Genomic DNA, 16,798 nt, shown 5'->3' on the forward strand with positions numbered 1-16,798 from the left:
AGTAGAAAGCACACATAGTTCCTGCTCTGCTGGAGCCCGTGGAGCCAGCAGGTGGTGCCCGGACAAGGAGCATGTGTTTCTGAATCCCGCTATCTGCCCGAGAGTCTTAAACTATGTCCTGGTTTCAGCTGGGATAGAGTTAATTTTCTTTCTAGTAGCTGGTACAGGGCTGTGTTTTGGATTTAGGGTGAGAATAATGTTGATAACACACCGATGTTTTAGTTGTTGCTGAGCAGTGCTTCCACTAGTCAAGGACTTTTCAGCTTCTCATGCCCTGCCAGTGAGAAGCTGGGAGGGGACACAGCCAGGACAGCTGACCCAAACTGGCCAAAGGGGTATTCCATACCATATGATGTCATGCTCAGTATATAAACTGGGGGGAGTTAGCTGGGGGAGGGGTGACCGCTGCTCGGGAACTGGCTGGGCATCGGTCGGCGGGTGGTAAGCAATTGCATTGTGCATCATTTATTTTGTATATTCTTTTATCATTCTTTATTATTATTATTTTCCCTTTCTTTTCTGTCCTATTAAACTGTCTTTATCTCAACCCACGAATTGTACTCTTTCCCCCCCCCGATTCTCTCCCCCATCCCACTGGGGAGTGGGGGGGAAGTGAGCGAACGGCTGTGTGGTGTTTAGCTGCCTGCCGGGTTAAACTACAACAGTCCTTTTTGGCGCCCGATGTGGGGCTCGAAGGGTTGAGATAACGACAGATCTGACGAGACCGTGTTAAGGCAAACTTGTTATAAGCATTCATCATATTGGTTTAACAGTCGCTGGTCACAATGTTGATTAATTGACTCTCAAAGTTGCCATGCTTGCTCTCAAAGTTGTGTTATGTAACACCTTACTTGCTGTATATGTTCCCTGTTGTGCTGTCTATCACCTCTGGGAGCTGGATCAAGGACATCATTTTGCTGCACTGTGTAACACTACTGGTTTATGATGTGATAAAATTTTTGGTCGTGAGACTAATTTTTGTATTTGTACTTCTGCATTTGTACTCAGCATTGCCGTCATCTCTGTACATCAGGAGCCACCTCTTGGAAATTATTAATAATTACACCTTTTCCCTTTTCTTCTCGGGGAACCAATCTATGGGGGAGACAGTGGGGGGGACACTTTCCCCAGCTCCTTCACCTTCCCTTTCTCCTTCAGGCTAGTTACAACAGCTCTTCAGAATATTGAATATCCTTGGGTTGTTCAAACCAGCATGTTCCTATTGCTCTGTCTCCTGAATGTGGTTCAGGTCATGATCTTGTTTAAGGTTAAACAATTATTTAAGAATACCATCCAGAGATCAGTCCCTGCGACAGGCACTGCAGCTACTCCAGCCCCCGCGACAGGCACTGTGGCTTGAACCAGTGCCAGTATCAGTTGCCCCTATACACAAGAAAAAATACACAAGAAAATCAGCTCGTTTAGTAAGGGATGAAGATGAACCAGGGCCATCATGAGAACAGGAGCAGGAAGAGGCAGAACCCATAAATGAGATGGTAACCACTTGACCCCTATCCCTGAGTGAGCTGTGAGATATGCGAAAAGATTTCAGCTGTCGTCCAGGCTGTCACCCAGGCAAGTGGACCACTATGGAGAGAGGTATCCAGTACCTGAGAGAATTAGCCATGCTGGAGGTGATTTATGATGACCTGAAAAATGAGCAGTTATCGAAAGATCCAGATCTTTGGTGCACATGACCCATGCGGTGGAAGTTTGGCAGTAATGACCTGGAAATGAGTATCGTCATATGCCAACTCATTGGCAGTAATGACCTGGAAAGACAGAGAGGGTCAAACAGTGGATGAATTGGCTGGCCAACTCTGGCAACACAAAGAAAGTCTCTTTTCCTCCCTACGGGCCCGTGTCTCAGCTGTGGAGAAACTGCCCCAGAAGTTCCAGCGATTCAAAGAGGACATATCCTACTCCCCACCTGTATGGACCAGTATCTCAGCCATTAGGAGTAAGCATCCCTCTGCTCAAGAGAGAGGATATAGAGGGTACACACCACGAGCCACCCTGTGGTTTTACCTACGTGACCATGGAGAGGACATGAGGAAGCAGAATGGAAAATCTACCTTGAGCCTAGAGGCATGGGTACATGAGTTGCAAGGAAAAACAATCACAGAAGGGGGTTCTTCCAGGAAAATTGCTGCTCCAGTTTCCAGTGAACAGTTCCCCAGACAGAGTAGAAGGGCTGATTTTACTTCCGATCTTAATAAAGGGACTTCTGATTCGCATTTACAAGAAGTGAGTAACAAATACTATGACCAGGACTAGAGGGGCCCTGCCTCGAGCCAGGGGGAGGAAAGGGACAACCGAGTTTACTGGACTGTGTGGATTCGGTGGCCTGGCACATCAGACCCACAGAAGTATAAGGCTCTAGTGGACACCGGTGCACAGTGTACCCTAATGCCATCAAGCTATATAGGGGCAGAACCCATCTGTATTTCTGGGGTGACGGGGGGATCCCAACAGCTAACTGTATTGGAAGCCGAAGTGAGCCTAACTGGGAATGGGTGGCAGAAGCACCCCACTGTGACTGGCCCAGAGGCTCCGTGCATCCTTGGCATAGACTACCTCAGGAGAGGGTATTTCAAGGACCCAAAAGGGTACTGGTGGGCTTTTGGTATAGCTGCCTTGGAGACGGAAGAAATTAAACAGCTGTCCACCTTGCCTGGTCTCTTGGAAGACCCCTCTGTTGTGGGGCTGCTGAAGGTCGAAGACCAACAGGTGCTGATTGCCACCACCACGGTGCACCGGCGGCAATATCGCACCAACCGAGACTCCCTGATTCTCATCCATAAGCTGATTCGTCGACTGGAGAGCCAAGGAGTGATCAGCAAGACTCGTTCACCCTTTAACAGTCCCATATGGCCAGTGCGGAAGTCTAATGGAGAGTGGAGACTAACAGTAGACTATCATGGCCTGAACGAAGTCATGCCACCGCTGAGTGCTGCCGTGCCAGACATGCTAGAACTTCAATACGAATTGGAGTCAAAGGCAGCCAAGTGGTATGCCACAATTCATACTGCTAATGTGTTTTTCTCAATCCCTTTGGCAGCAGAGTGCAGGCCACAGTTTGCTTTCACTTGGAGGGGCGTCCAGTACACCTGGAACCGACTGCCCCAGGGGTGGAAACACAGCCCCACCATTTGCCATGGACTGATCCAGACTGCACTGGAACAGGGTGAGGCTCCAGAACACCTGCAATACATTGATGACATCATTGTGTGGGGCAACAGAGCAGGAGAAGTTTTTGAAAAAGGGAAGGAAATAGTCCAAATCCTGCTGAAGGCTGGTTTTGCCATAAAACAAAGTAAGGTCAAGGGACCTGCACAGGAGATCCAGTTTTTAGGAATAAAATGGCAAGATGGACGTCGTCAGATCCCAATGGATGTGATCAACAAAATAACAGCCATGTCTCCACCAACTAGCAAAAAGGAAACACAAGCTTTCTTAGGCGTCGTAGGTTTTTGGAGAATGCATATTCCAAATTGCAGTCTGATTGTAAACCCTCTCTATCAAGTGACCCGGAAGAAGAATGATTTCAAATGGGGCCATGAGCAACTACAGGCTTTTGAACAAATTAAAGAGGAGATAGTTCATGCAGTAGCCCTGGGGCCAGTCCGGGCAGGACAAGTTGTAAAAAATGTGCTCTATACCGCAGCCGGGGAGAATGGCCCTACCTGGAGCCTCTGGCAGAAAGCACCAGGGGAGACTCGAGGTCGACCCCTAGGGTTTTGGAGTCGGGGATACAGAGGATCCGAGGCCTGCTATACTCCAACTGAAAAAGAGATATTGGCAGCATATGAAGGGGTTTGAGCAGCTTCGGAAGCGATCGGTACTGAAGCACAGCTCCTCCTGGCACCCCGACTGCCGGTGCTGGGCTGGATGTTCAGAGGGAGGGTCCCCTGTACACATCATGCAACTGATGCTACATGGAGTAAGTGCGTCGCACTGATCACACAACGGGCTCGAATAGGAAACCCCAGTCGCCCAGGAATCCTGGAAGTGATCATGGATTGGCCAGAGGGCAAAGATTTTGGAATATCGCCAGAGGAGGAGGTGACGCGTGCTGAGGAGGCCCCAATGTATAATGAACTACCAGAAAATGAGAAGCAATATGCTGTGTTCACTGATGGGTCCTGTCGTATTGTAGGAAAGCATCGGTGGAGGGCTGCTGTGTGGAGTCCTATATGACAAGTGGCAGACACTGCTGCAGGAGAAGGTGAATTGAGTCAGTTTGCAGAGGTGAAAGCTATCCAGCTGGCTTTAGACATTGCTGACCGAGAGAAGTGGCCAGTGCTCTATCTCTAGTGGCAAATGCCCTGTGTGGGTGGTTGCAGCAATGGAAGCGGAGCAACTGGCAGCGCAGAGGCAAACCCATCTGGGCTGCCGCATTGTGGCAAGATATTGCTGCCCGGGTGGAGAACCTGGTTGTAAAAGTCCGTCACGTAGATGCTCACATACCTAAGGGTCGGGCTACTGAAGAACATCAAAACAACCAGCAGGTGGATCAGGCTGCTAAGATTGAAGTGGCTCAGGTGGATCTGGACTGGCAACATAAGGGTGAATTATTTATAGCTCGGTGGGCCCATGACACCTCAGGTCACCAAGGAAGAGATGCAACATATAGATGGGCTCGTGATCGAGGGGTGGACTTGACCATGGACACCATTTCGCAGGTTATCCATGAATGCGAAACATGCGCTGCAATCAAGGAAGCCAAGCGGATAAAGCCTCTCTGGTATGGAGGACGATGGCTGAAATATAAATATGGGGAGGCCTGGCAGATCGATTATATCACACTCCCACAAACCCGCCAAGGCAAGCGCCATGTGCTTACAATGGTGGAGGCAACCACCGGATGGCTGGAAACACATCCCGTGCCCCATGCCACTGCCCAGAACACTATCCTGGGCCTTGAAAAGCAAGTCCTATGGCGACATGGCACCCCAGAAAGAATTGAGTCGGACAACGGGACTCATTTCCGAAACAACCTCATAGACACCTGGGCCAAAGAGCACGGCATTGAGTGGGTGTATCACCTCCCCTATCATGCACCAGCCTCTGGGAAAATTGAACGATACAATGGACTGTTAAAGACTACGCTGAGAGCAATGGGTGGCAGGACATTCAAACATTGGGATACGCATTTAGCAAAGGCCACCTGGTTAGTCAACACTCGGATATCTGCCAATCGAGCAGGCCCTGCCCAGTCAGAACTTTTACGTACTGTAGATGGGAATAAAGTCCCTGTAGTGCACATAAAAAATATGCTGGGGAAGACAGTTTGGGTTATTCCTGCCTCGGGCAAAGGCAAACCCGTCCGTGGGATTGCTTTTGCTCAAGGACCTGGGTGCCCTTGGTGGATAATGCGGAAGGATGGGGAAATCCGATGTGTACCTCAAGGGGATTTGATTTTGGGTGAGAATAGCCAATGAATTAAATTGTATGATGTTAATTGCTATGTAATACTGTATCTCATCACTGCTGTGGTGGATATATGCCATATCAACGGTATCGTATAACTAATGAAGAATGAAACCGAGCAAAGTGCAGCGATGATGGAACCGGACAAGTGTATTGGTCATGGGACCAAAACTGGCTTCAACATGCAACAGTCCAACACCACACACCATCTCTCCTGCCCTGAAGGACTGTTACGACAGATGGAGCCCGAAGTCATGGACTAAATGAACTCAACGGACATTTTATAGGGATGGCCCATAGACTAAGGGAATGATATCTGTGTGTATATATCAAAAGACAGGATAGGTGGTGGTGATTAATTGGGATGTATTGGAAAGTGTGGGGACCTGGGCATGACGTGGATGGTATAGAATAAGGGGTGGATACTGTCCTGGTTTCAGCTGGGACAGAGTTAATTTTCTTCCTAGTAGCTGGTACAGTGCTGTGTTTTGGATTTAGGGTGAGAATAATGTGATAACACACGGATGTTTTAGTTGTTGCGAAGTAGTGCTTCCACTAGTCAAGGACTTTTCAGCTTCTCATGCCCTGCCAGTGAGAAGCTGGGAGGGGGCACAGCCAGGACAGCTGACCCAAACTGGCCAAAGGGGTATTCTATACCGTGTGACGTCATGCTCACTATGTTAACTGGGGGGAGTTAGCTGGGGGAGGGGTGATCGCTGCTCGGAAACTGGCTGGGCATCGGTCGGCGGGTGGTGAGCATTTGCATTGTGCATCACTTGCTTTGTATATTCTATTATTATTATTATTATTATTATTATTATTATTTTCCCTGCCTTTTCTGTCCTATTAAACTGTCTTTATTTCAACCCATGAATTTTACTTTTTTTTTCTTTTTTCTTTTTTTTTTTTTTTCCCCAATCCCACTGGGCAGTGGGCGGGAGCGAGCAAACGGCTGTGTGGTGTTTAGCTGCCTGCCGGGTTAAACCACAACAACTATCACTGTCCTGACTGGACCACTTGAACTGGTTTCCCAGATAGGATTTATCACTGAGGTATCTTTCTTTGCAGCTGCACAGCAGTGTTTGGTTTTTTGATATTGAATGTCTTGGATTTGGCTGTTCTACAGGAAAAGCAGCCATGTCCACATCTACAGCCATAAGCATGTGCCTATGGAATAGAAAGGCAGGCCACGACATGCAGTGTTGCCTCAGCATCTGTCTTCAATTTGGGTATGTGTGAAAAATCAAGGGAAAAAATAATTTCAGAGGATTTACGATCAATTAATTCTGAGCACATGGTTCTGAATTAATTTGTATTGTATCGTACTACATATTAGTCAAAACCTATAAGTTTTGTTTCAGTACACCAGGATGCCATAAAGGTGGGCTCCAAAAGTTCTGTTGGACATGGTGGCACCTCAGAGGAGGGTACCAGAAACGCTGAGGCACTACCTGTGAAGTGAGGGCAGAGGTCTCCCTTCATATATAGGAAATGATGGGACTCTGGCAGCTTACACTGAATAACTACTGTAAATAGATTCCACCATATGTCAAAAATACAGATTAGCTTTCCAGGAAAGAAACTGGCTTAAAGTCAGCTCTTCCATTTAATCAGCTGTACCACAGGGGCTTTGTAGTGATCATGGCTTCAGCTGTGACTCGGTGAATCATATTGAGCCAATATGTGATGCACCAGTTAAATATTAAATGACCAAATATTTGAAAACAAGGTGAAGGAAAGGTCCAAAACACATACCTGTTCAGCACATTAGGTTCTGGAAAGGGGAATCTCTGCATTCAAGGCTTAGGCAAGACAGTGTTTAAACTTTCGTAGCTTGTTTAGTGTCTGAGCTGCTTTTGAATAGCAGTAAAAAAACCGCTAAAATAAGTAGGATCTGTATAACAGATTAGTCCTGGAGTCTCTGCAGCACTGTTAAGTGTGATTTGGAGAAAACACTAATCACTTTATATAGCATCTAACTGTGCATGAGATAAGGACCCATTCTCTCAAAGGTATCTTGCCTATCAATTTGTACGGATGGTTTGTTACCGACCTGCTTATGTGAGAAAGTATGGGGGTGCTCTGTGGGTCCCCACCCTGAGCCCTGAGGGCAGTGGTCTCTGACTGCTGGGGGCTGTTTTTACCAGGTGGTCTGTTCTAGCAGTGCATTCATTTGGTATACGGTGTTAATAAATACAAAAGAAAAATAGTTAGAAGTTCACATTTTTCCTGTTGGGTAACTAAATTCCTCTCTATGTGATAAAATAGGATTTCCTTCTGTGTTAAGTACCTGTCTTGTTGTTTAGTTATGAAAAGGGGGACCTGTTCAACTTTGCACATGAACGCTCCTTTGATCTGAATCCTCCTTTGATTTCCCCCCCCCCCTTGTTATTCAGGATATTGATGTGGAGTAAGATTTGGTTCCAAGCCACTTTCCTCCTGTAAAGTAAAAACCAGGGTCTCTTCATGTTTCTTGGTTTGCCTTTTGTTTTATTTCCTGCTTAATTTGCTGTCTGTTGCTTGGTGTTCATCCTTCCTTGTTTCATAGGAGGCATTAAATAGTTGCTGTGATATTTTTAAGGTATGAAGGGACTCTAATAGGGACGTCTTTTCTGTCTCAGCATGTTAAAATCAATTCAGTGGCTGCATGTTATGGTGTTCTTCCTCCCTCCTCTACTGCTGGAAACATGGGTGGATTAATCTAGCCCCAAATTGCTGTACAGAAACCCTATGCTCTTAAGTTAAAAAAATCAGTGCAAGTCTGTGAATCATTTTATGAAAATACTGGATTGAGTTTCAGGCTTCGAGTCCCTGCTGTGCTGATGCATTAAATTCTTCATGGTATTGGCAGGGGAGAAGCAAGGGACCTTTCTTTAGCTGGATAAATAGGATAAGCATCAACTCCAGGTGCCTTGAGAGAGAGACTCCAGACAAGCTTTTAGTACAATTACAGAAGGACAAAGTGGAAGAGACCCGTGGGACTCCTATGTGTATTGAATTTTGTTTAGCCTTTTGGTCATACTAACAGAAAAAAACCCCAAACTATAGGAGTCTTTAAAGTTTATATGTTTGTAGTCTTTTGGGTGTAAATATGGGGGTGTTGCTTTTTTTTTTTTAATATGTATATATGTGCATATGCATGCTGTATTTTTTTAGGAAATGGTATTGGCAGAGGATACTCAAACTAAAAAAATTAGAAATACATCTCTTCCAGTGCTCATAGCACATGGAAGAAAAGTCAGGGCTCTTCCTTGGGACACTTCCCAACGTTCGAAGGACATGGACTCGTGTGGGACCAGCGCATAACTCAGCAGTGTAGACGCTTAGCTTCAGTGCTGTCCTGGCATCAGCAGGGTTGGAGGTGCGGGAAGGAATTTTGTTCGTTCACCTAATCTTTCTCTGCAGACAGTTAATGACTGTCTAATCTTCCCTTACCAGAAGGGAGCCTTCAGTGATTATTTACATTAAATCATTTTAAATGAAAGAATAAAACTCAAAGTCATTATAGTTTACAGTTTGTTGATGGGTATGATAATCATGCCTGCATAACCTGTCTACTTTTTATGTATAAATAAGGATATTTGTTATGTTTTAATCCTTAGTCAAGCAATATTGCTTATCCTTTTAATGTTTCAGTGGCTTTAATTCAGATTTGGTAGGAATATTTCTTCCAAAGCACAATGCTGTCTGATCACGTGCTCTGCATTGTAAATCTTCCCTTTGTGACATTCTTTGTTACATAATGAAATGGAAAATATATAATTATCATATGCAGTAGGTCCTTTCTGTGCCTTCTGACTTATGGAATAGGTTATACTATGCATTTTAAATGGAAGTCCTAATTAATTAATGTCAGAGAGCAATTTTGCTTAGCAGAATACTTTTAAAATCCAGCAGCGCTGTAGAAGGCAGATTTTTTTTTTTTTTGCTTATCTGTATAGTTTCTTTTTAAATAAATTATAAGCATTCTGTTAGTTGAACTTGATTTCTTCTGCACCTTTTTTCCTTTTTCATTTTAGGAAGTCTCTCTGGTTCTCATTCATGTTCTTCATCTATTTCATCTGAGATGACGCAGTGTTTCAGCACTGGCCGCATATGGGAATTCTCAGGTTTAACCTGTTGCCAGTACCAGTTGGGGGGGGAAACAGAACCAAAAATAATGGCTCTTCATATTTTACAAATAAAGTCGGGATTTTTTTTTGTTGGGGTTTTTTTTTTTGGTTGAGCTTCTGTTGTCACCCATGTTTCTAGTCCTAATGACTGTAGAGAAAAGTTTGAAATCACCTCTTATAATGTGAGATAATCACTATCTCTGACATCTGCAGTTTTAAGAAAACACCAAGTATTGGGAAGTTCACAATAACATTGTAGGAATTGGCAGCAGTATCTGGTTTCTTTGACTGAGTCATCAGTTTTCTGTGACTGAACTGAAATTTTGGCCTTTCTTTGTGTCCTTATAGATGACTAATTGTTACTTTAAGCTCAGCATTAAGTAAAATAAAGTTTTAAAAAAAGTCTTTCATCTCTCCTGAGCCCTCCCTATGAATTTCTTCCTCAATTACTGCAGATAATGTCACTCTTGCACTCGTGTTATATGTATAGCTCAAACAAAGGTCCAAGGTAATGTCATAAGGCCACAAATAAAATGGTAGACCAGAGGTTCATTTAGCCCAGTATCTGATGATAGCCAGTGGCCTAGAGTACAGAGCAAATTTACACTGATGCTTTCATAGTCTCCACTGCTCTGCATCTTGAGACAGTTCTGTTTAATGGCTTTCAGTGGATCTTTCCTTCATTAACTTGTCCAGTTATTTCTTGAGTAAATGTGAAATTTAGCATCCACAGCAAACTATGGCAGATTTCTTCAGCATAACTGCGTCTTGCATGGAAAAAGTGCTTTCTTGAACCTTACGTTCCCCAGTATCCTTTGACGCTGTCAACACTTGCATTAGTAGATACCGTGAAGAGTTATCTCTTCTTCCTTTCTGTGCTTATCAGCATTTTAGATCTAAAGAAAATACATCCTTATCGCTTAAATGTGTGATCCATTCAAAAGATGCTGACTCTCATACTGTAATAGCCTGGAAAGTTCTCTCTCAACTGCAGAGCTCCATGAAGAAACCATGTATTTTCTGTGTTGTAGTTCTGCAGGCTTTTGCCGCTTCTGCATAATTTTTAAAAGTTAACTGACAGACCACAAAATGGATTTTGGCTCTCTGCGTAAACTACTGGGACATGAAACGATGACTTTTAAGAAGAAAAGCTGGATTTTGATTTTTTTTTTTAATTTTTTTTATTTTAGTTATAGTGGGTGGCTTCTCAAGCATTTATTAGTGATTTCCATCTGAGAGCATCTTACTTTTTTTATCTTACTTAGAAAAGAAACAAAAACATTCAGGAAAAAATGCTGCTTAGACTCGTGGTGTCTTCCCCTTGTGCTTTAGGATACTATTACACATGCTTGTGATTATCCACTCTGCAAACAATTGTCAGAAAAATTAATCTGTTTTCCAAGTCCCACGGAAGAGCAGATGTGGAATTAAGTTTCAAACAACGTACTCTTCATCACTTACATCTGGACATGTGTCACGAAAATTTCGCAACTGGCCCGTGCTGACCGAGGAGAGAGGCTAGGACGCAAAGTATAGAATTACAGGAGTAATTCTTTATTCATGTGCATGAGGTGTCCCATTCAAATTGGGGCACCCCGAATGCAGTTTTACACATGGTTCTTTTACTTTTCAAGCATTCAGGTACAACATGATTTGACCAATCACTACTTAACACACACATACTACTGTTTTGAAAAACAACTATAATTCTATGGTGTCGTCATCCATCTGCTTCTTTCTTGATCAAGGTATACCTGGAGTCAGTCTTGCTACAGTTACTTATCTATGATGCCAGATAACGGGAGGATTTCACAGAGGTGTTGGAGGGGCTAGGATGCTGGCTTTATCTTGGTAGTCCAGGGGTATCCTTTCTTCTTTGTGGATGGCTTTAAGATTCCAAAAAACAAAGGTCCTTATCTTCACGGTGGGGGCTGTCCTCCTCCTTGCAGTGAGTTGGGGCCCTTTAGTTATGCTGACTTAACCATGGTTATGCAGTATACAATGTAAAATATCTCTCTCTTAAAAAGCTAATACAATTTCATACTATTAGCAAAGTTCATACAATTCCATACTATAAAGACTAACTGGTACAATAGTTAGGGAATGAGATTTTCCTAACACATGAAACGAACTGGAGCTCAGTGGGAACTGATTGGATGCTTTGTTAGTCGAGCATGGAGTGGAGAACTTGCATTTTTCTTGGGCTTCATTCTCTGAATGGTCCTTTGAAAACAATGCTAATAAATGAACAAGAAAAGGGTCTGTTTCAGATATTTAACTCTTTCTAGAGAGCCAAAACCTCAGGGGACCACCTGAATTGAGCTGGGATATATTACGTGTATGAATATGAAAGAGAGATTGTGTATATATGTATAATTTTCTTCCTTTATTTAAGAGCTATTTTGATGCTGTAAAGGATATTGGGGAGTAAAGTAGCTGTATATCATCTGTGCACTTTCAAAAGCAATGATTTAAACCAGCCAGCTCTGCCTGTAAGAAATTTTGAGACAATGTTCAATTGCTGGAATACCATAAGAAAGCAATTATGTCAGAAAACTTATTCACGTTGTGTTCTAAACCTCAGCCTTCACTAGAAAAATCCCTTAAAAAGATAGTCCATACAAATACTTCAGTTTTGGGGGAGAAAAGGTTAGTATTTAGGGACTCTGGAACTTACAGCTTCAAACTTTACAGTATTATGATTTTGAATCAGTGCATTGGACAGTCACTGAGACTTAAGGAATTGTTGGATTCTTGTTCTTGGGATGAACTTCTTCATAACTGATGAGAAAGCTCATGGAAACTGCGCTATTGATCATTTTTCCCATTATGATTGCCCTTTCTCATATATGTATAGGTCTTGAAAAATAGTGCCTACTAGTAGGAATCTGCATTTTCAGTTGCTGCAGAATTGAAACCAGTGTTAAAATGTGTAGCTTATATGTATAAGATTATTTTCAGTTATTTGATCCAATGTAGCCTGGAAATAATTTGCTGCCTTGAACCTGCAAAAAAGGGGAAAAAAACCCTAACAAATTTGTTGTTTCTTAAATTTTGACAGACTTGATTAAACAGACAAGATTATGTCTTGTTTCAGGGTTTGATAGTGGTTCCTTGGAGGCTTTTAAACCCAATTTGAAGTTTTAAAATTAGTCTTATCATATTATGTTGAAGGGTTAAGAGAGCTGTGAACTCAACTGCAGATAGTTTTTCTTGGGAAAACAATACAGTCGGCCACCAAACCTGAAGTGGGGTGTGAGGAGATTAGTAGCGATGCATTTTCCTGCCTTCCAAGGAATAGGAATGGGAATCTTCCATCTCACTGCCTTATTGGCTGTTCCTTAACTTCTTACCTTGCACATTCATAATTTTGTTTATTCTGGTAGCAAGCAAACGGCCAATGCCAATTAAAATGCTCATTGCTAATAAAATAGCAAAATAGAATGTTTTGAGAGATTGAGAGAACAGAAGGAACTTTCAGAAATGTTTGTTACGTTCCAGGGAAGTGTTGTCTCTTAGCTTGACTGCTGAAGAGATCTGTGACGGTTATAGCAGAGTTTATGTATTCTTTAAAAAATCTTTCATATGGATTTTCTGAGGCTGTTTTGCTTGTGCTCTGTGAAGTGACCAATTCCTTCCTTTTCTTCTTTGTTTTTTGGGAGGTCTGCTTGACCTTAGTTTTTCATGTTTTGTTTCAAATTAACTGTATTTCATGGATATTACTTTGTTTATACACTTTGCAAAAGAAAAAGGAGATAATAACATTCAAAATAAACATCTTTATACCCACGTCTTGTTTTTTATCCTTTGTCTAGAATGACATAAATGGATAAGTATTTTATGTTCTTTAAATGTGACTTTGTGAATGTAGTCGATGTAGATATCTTATGCATGATCGAGACTTTTAATAAGTGCAGTTGTCTGCTGCCTTTAATAATCAAAAGCATGGGATACAGCCAGTAGTTCCGTAATCTTATGGGGCTGGTAAAGCTCAAATGAGAAACTACATTTTTGATGTTTAATACTTTGAGAGCATTTTAAATGGACTTACAATGCATGTCTTTGTTTTAACAGTGGGGCTTGGGGTGGCTTTGAGGTATTAAATACATACTTTCTGAGAAGTGATTGAAGGGTACACTAACATTCTAAAAAATGTACAGAACTTTGGATGAGAAGGGCCTTGTAAGGGAGTTTGTTCCCTTGGTATTGCAGGCAATCAGGTTGTATGCAATTCCTTTCATTGTGTCATCAGCCTCTGACTTAAAGCTAGGTAGGTTTCTTGCCTCCGCTTTTGTTGTTCAAAGGCTGTTGCAGAATCTTGCTCTTTCAGATGATTTAGAAATCATCTCTTAACCTGCATCTTAAACATATTCACAGTCAGTTTACAGTTATTTTGTTCCTGTTCCAATGTTGGCTTTTAATTTAAATATCTCTTCTTTCTCCTTGCTATTTAGCCACCTACAGTAACTGTAGGAAGCAATTATACTTCATTTTTGTTACCTTCATTTTGTTAGGCTAAAGAAGGCAAGACCTCATATCTTTTCTCAGCTCTCCTTTCCCTTGATCAGTACAGTGGTCCTTCTCTGTTCCTAATCCAACTTGGATGTCTTCCCGCTGCCCCTCGCTTATGGATAATAAGAATTCTATGTAGTGTTCAAGGTAAGACCTTGCAAGAGTCTTCAGCAACTGGTAATACTCCCTCTGGGCTGATGATAACTTTTTTGATATATTCTAAGATTATACTGCCATTCTTCACCCCCATACCTTGTTAAAGGTATTACCCAGCAGGCTCAAGATCAGTCATGAGATGCTTCTGAAGGTCTTCCTCTTCTCAAAACGATATATGCATATTAAATAACCATTCTCTCGGAGTTCAAGCTACCAGTAAACTTTAAAACTGCGTGAATATGGTGGAGAATGCTGCCTGAACTGTAAGTAATTTTTTTTTCCTAATTCATTGCTTTAATTTAGAAAATCATTGTTCAATGAGAAAATACAGTGGGGGTTTTTTATAAGTTATAAAACGAGCCCAAGTTAAGTGAACTGATTCATATCACCATCTCAGTTTCTCAATTGGAGACATTAGGAAAGCAAGGAATCTTCCTTCACTCCCACAGTTGTTGATAAAAGTTAAAAGGAGAAGACATCAAAGAATTAAAAAGTTTTTGCATCAAACTGAAAAGTTTGGGTCAGGTGAACACCCTCTCATGTGTTTCATTAAATAATTTTAGGAGGTGATCTTATGGTTACCATAAACTTTCTTGCACATTGAATACCTACCTTTGGGAATGTAAAGGTTAATCAGCGATAGAAGATACGCAAGTAGGAAGCCCAAGGATGAATATTCAAGGAGAACATGTCTGTATTTATTTATATTCAGTTATTTGTAGTTAGAATCATACAGGTTGGAAGGGACCACTGAAGACAACGGTCAATTTTACCCTCAGCTGGGAAAGAGGAGTAAAAAAAAGTTGGGTAGCCTTCTGCCCCTTACAGCCATTCCTATTTGAATTGAATCCTTCTTGGAGTATTCTGCAAGCCTGTGATTTGAGTCTGAAATTGGCCTATGACACTCCAATTCAGCCTTGCAAGTACCTTTGTATAGGAAATGGTAAAGTTAATAAACAATATGTCATTTTAAAGAATTAATTTATAATAATCTTGAAAGGGAAAAGAAAAGCAGAGACTGAGATCTATTTTTCCCCTCTGAATCAGGAGACCTTTTTAGATGTGATTCTCCTCTTTGTGTGCATGTCTATACGTGGAGACAATCTTTCACAATAGAGTATCTCCTTTTAGGTAATAAAAAGAATAGTAGAAATCTAGGGAAAATAAAATGTTATCACTAGGAGCTCATAACTTGTCAAGAAGTTATTTCTCAGTTATACTGAGAAATATATTTTAAAGAATAATTTAAAGAATTTTTAGAGGAATTTAAAGAATAATTAGAACTTCTTACAAATTGTGTGCTGTGACAGTCTTCAAAGAGGATATTATCGGCTTCAGGAAAAGCTAAACCCAGAGATTTTATTTCTTGTATTACCAGGACATTTTCTGAAAAGAAGATCAACTCTAGTAGTTTTTAAGCAAATGGGCTCCAGTGAAAGCTGAAAATGGCAAAAATTTAAAAGGCAAAGAAAAGCTTCTTTGTGGTGAACAAAATCACAGTTAACATATTTCTTAGTTGCTGTTCAATTCCCACCATCCCCCGGGCTAGCTATTTCTTCCATCTGCAAACTGAGTATAATTTTTATCTCTTACCAAGCAGTGGCTAGCTCATTTCCCTTTCCTTGGGTTAGCATCAAAGGAATGCCTCTTCGTGGGCTTGTAAGCTCCCGTTGGAAAAGCAGGCTGGATGGAGATGGCTCAGGACTTTTCAGAGGTCTGTAGAAACTGCAGAATGTTCTCCAGGGTGAGAAAACTGGGCAGATAAGACTTGAGTATGGATTTTCATTTCCATAACATGATTTTACTGAAATACTCAAGAAAGGCACATGGAATTTTGCTCAGGGACTCTTCTTTATTTAATTTTTCTTTATGTTGGGTTTGGGTTTGGTTTTTGGGGTTTTGTTTGTTTGTTTGTTTTTACAAGACTAAAAATTGGTTCTGAGACATGAGCTGGAGAATAGTTGAAAATAAACATGTTGATGTGCTCTAAGCAGTATTTTTAGCTTTGAATTAAGGTCTTGAGTCCATGATAGGCCTACTGGTTGGATAATGTTCAGATAGACTAGTTTTGGTAGAAGGAACTTTGCTTTGAGGTCAAATTGAATGGCTCTAGATTTTGTGACTTAGCAAAATCATTACATGAATCACTGAAGTGCTTTGTGATTAAAAAGCAGCTTTTCACTGGTGGAAGGTCACAGGTAGTACCTGTAGGTGCTTTAATTTGATAAGCTACTTTTTAATGTGTATTTTTAATTGCATCTGTGAAGATGAAAGCTGTGAGGAAGGCATGGAAATTAGTCCAATATAGAATATATGCTTAAGATAAACAATGTTGCTTTCCTGACACCGTAGAGGAGTTTAAAACTGTATTTTGAGGACTCTTAACAGCTTGTTCGTGTCTTAGTAAGTCAGTCCCTAGTTCTATGTTTAGTTGCTTTGTTAGGTATCTTGTCTAAAGTGTAAAGGAAGTTGAACGCTAAAATGAGTCTGCTTTTCTTTGGGGGGGAGGGAAGGATTGTGCTTAAGGCATTTTTTTCATTTAGGTTGAAACCACAAAACAGATTCCTAATTAGATTGTGGTGCAG

The sequence above is a fragment of the Aptenodytes patagonicus genome, chromosome W (assembly GCF_965638725.1).
Source record: "Aptenodytes patagonicus chromosome W, bAptPat1.pri.cur, whole genome shotgun sequence".
Lineage (NCBI taxonomy): Eukaryota > Metazoa > Chordata > Aves > Sphenisciformes > Spheniscidae > Aptenodytes > Aptenodytes patagonicus.